We start from the raw sequence: 2931 nt of genomic DNA on the forward strand, positions 1-2931 counted from the left end.
ATGAGCTTTTGTTTCATATTTTAAGAGATGTGTATAAAAAGCATTGTACGTCTTCAATGTTTCTTTGTTTTTGCTTTTTTTTTTTCCCCCCCGCATTTTATCGTCATTACAGTCTCCCAAGTAAAAAAGCAAAGAAATCCACTCTCTGCATTTAACCCGTCTCCTTGGGGAGCAGTGTGGGGTTAAGGGTCTTGCTCAGGGACCCAGAGTGGCAGTCTGCATGAGTTCTTTGGGAGGGCCAGTAACACATTGGTGGAAAATTATGGAATTAGGCCACTTTTTCCGTCCCTGAGGGTCCCTGCTGACGCTATTTCATTAATGGAAGGTGATTAAAACAAGAGAGCTAGTCTCTAAAACAGACATGGCTACGGCTTGATGCTAACATGTTTGTTATCTGGCAGAATTCTGATTTTTTCCCCATATTAAACTGAATTTATATTTAAAAAACATAACTTTTTTACTTTTTTTTCAGTGGCCCTAATCCTCTTGTGTAGGAAAGGTCCCGTCCCTTGGAAATGTCGCCTATTCAGGGAATAAGGCTGAATGTGGGTCCAGGCTGTGGAGGAGGTCGGCTTTGATCTTCCCGTATCAGACGACAGAAATGGCAGCAGTGAGCACTGAAGGCGAGAGTGACCAGATGGTGACCGCAGACTTCACAAGAAAACTTCACCTCAGAGTCACGCAGAGCGAAAACATCAGGAGAATTTTTAAATCCTTTCTGCATCAAATCCATTGAGTTTAGAGTTACAATGAAAAAAATAGTGGAGAACAAAATCTCTTCCTAATTGATATTTAAGGGGAACGCCATTTTTTTTTTTTTTTTTTTCCATTGGGTCCTTGATTTTAAATTATTCCATCATGTTCTACTCACCCATATGAGTTTTGTGTCATTTGGAGCCGTTCTGAAGATATTCCGCCGTTATATTTTTTATATTTATATTTTTTTAAAACAAAGCGGCGCGTGTATGACGTCATCCGTGTGGCGGACTGGAGTTGTGACAGTCAGCCCGGGTCACAGGCGGCTACGCTCTACCCCTTCTATTCATTCTAGCTAATCTGAATCACTTCACTGCAAAAACAATCTAGAAAATAAGTAAAGATTACTTCAATTAAGTGTATTTACCCTTAATTTGATTACCGGTAGGTAAGTAAGAGGATTTGCCAATGGAATGAGTATTTTTACTCTTAAAATAAGATAATTAGATAAAATGCAATTGAAATAAGACATTCACTACAAAAAATTTAAACTCAATAAGTAATTTTTTCTTAAAATAATAGCATTTTTTCTTGTACTGAGGAGGTAAGTGAGACACTTTGCCAATGGAACAAGACAATTTACATTTAAATAAGAAAAAAATATTTTATTGTCTTATTTCAGGTGCATATTATCTAATTATCTTATTATAAAAGTAAAAATACGCAAATCATCTGATTTACCTGCTCAAATTAAGAATAAAAACACAAAATGTAAGAATTTTTTTACTTATTTCTAGATTGTTTTTGTAGTGTTGCAGTTGTTTTTTCTTAATTTAAATCAAAATCATCTTGTTCCATTGGCAAAGTGTCTCACTTACCTCCTCAATCCAAGAAAAAATGCACTTATTTTAAGAAAAAAATGACTTATTAAGATTTACATTTTTTGCAGTGGAGAGCGAGATCATCTGTGGTAGCAGCACTACACTGCAAAAAATGTAAATCTAAATAAGTCATTTTTTTCTTAAAATAAGTGCATTTTATCCTGATTTGAGGAGATAAATGAGACACTTTGCCAATGGAACGAGACAATTTACATTTGAAATAAGAAACAATCGCATTGTCTTATTTCAAGTGCATATTATCTAATTAACTTATTTTAAGTTTAAAAATACTCATTCCATTGGCAAACTATCTTATTTACCTGCTCAAATTAAGGGTAAAGACACTTGATTTAAGAATTTTTTACTTAATTGCAGATTGTTTTTGCAGTGTAGACATCTTCCAGGCATGTGAGGAAAAGTAGCTGCAGTTCAGCGGACAGGATGAATGAACGGTAGCCGGCGCGCGGATGAGGTCATACACACTCCGCTTTGTTTTAAAAAAATATAAATATAAAAAAAAATAACCTAACGGAATATCTTCAGAACGGCTCCAAATGACACAAAACTCATATGGGTGAGTAGAACATGATGGAATAACGTAAAATCAAGGGACCAATGTAAAAAAAAAAAGGCGTTCCCCTTTAATCTCGGACATTAAGGACTCCTCGTACAATTTCTTTTGTATAAAAATGTTCTTGTTGTTAAACCTCACAGTTCTACTTTCCATGCCAGGTCTTTATGTACATTAACTAGTCAGGCATTTGTTATTGACATTTATCCAAGTCAGTTTACAAGTTCTTAATGTATGCTAACAATGTGAGCATTCAGAACTTCCACGAGTTTGGGAACGTTATTGCATACATTAAAGGAGCCTACCCTCCCTCATTAGGACACTCGGGTCATAACCTTGTCCAGCTGCTCCCCCACTACCTACCAGTGGTGAGAAGGACAATAGTGCAGAAGAGGTCAGTGAAAGTTTGGTCAGATGAGGCCACTGAGAAACTGAGGGATTGTTTCAGAGCCACAGATTGGAGCAGGTTCCAGAGCTTTCATGGTGATGACATCATCAGCCTGACTGAGTGTATCACAGACTACATGACCTTCTGTGTGCGGAGCACGGCGCCCAAACGACGGCTACGCAGCTTTCCAAACAACCACCCCTGGATAAGTCCTGAGCTGAAGGTCCTCCTGAACCAGAAAAAAAGTTCTTTCAACTCAGTAGACAGAGAAGAGCAGCGTAGAGTCCAACGAGAGCTCCGATCAGGGGGGATTTACCATTAGGCAATACTCGGCCATATTGGATCAGTCCATTTGCTGCACATGTTCAGAAAGGTCCAAACAGACAGCAGCAAAC

Source organism: Cyprinodon variegatus, unplaced genomic scaffold (assembly GCF_000732505.1).
Source record: "Cyprinodon variegatus isolate N-32 unplaced genomic scaffold, C_variegatus-1.0 Scaffold2043, whole genome shotgun sequence".
NCBI lineage: Eukaryota > Metazoa > Chordata > Actinopteri > Cyprinodontiformes > Cyprinodontidae > Cyprinodon > Cyprinodon variegatus.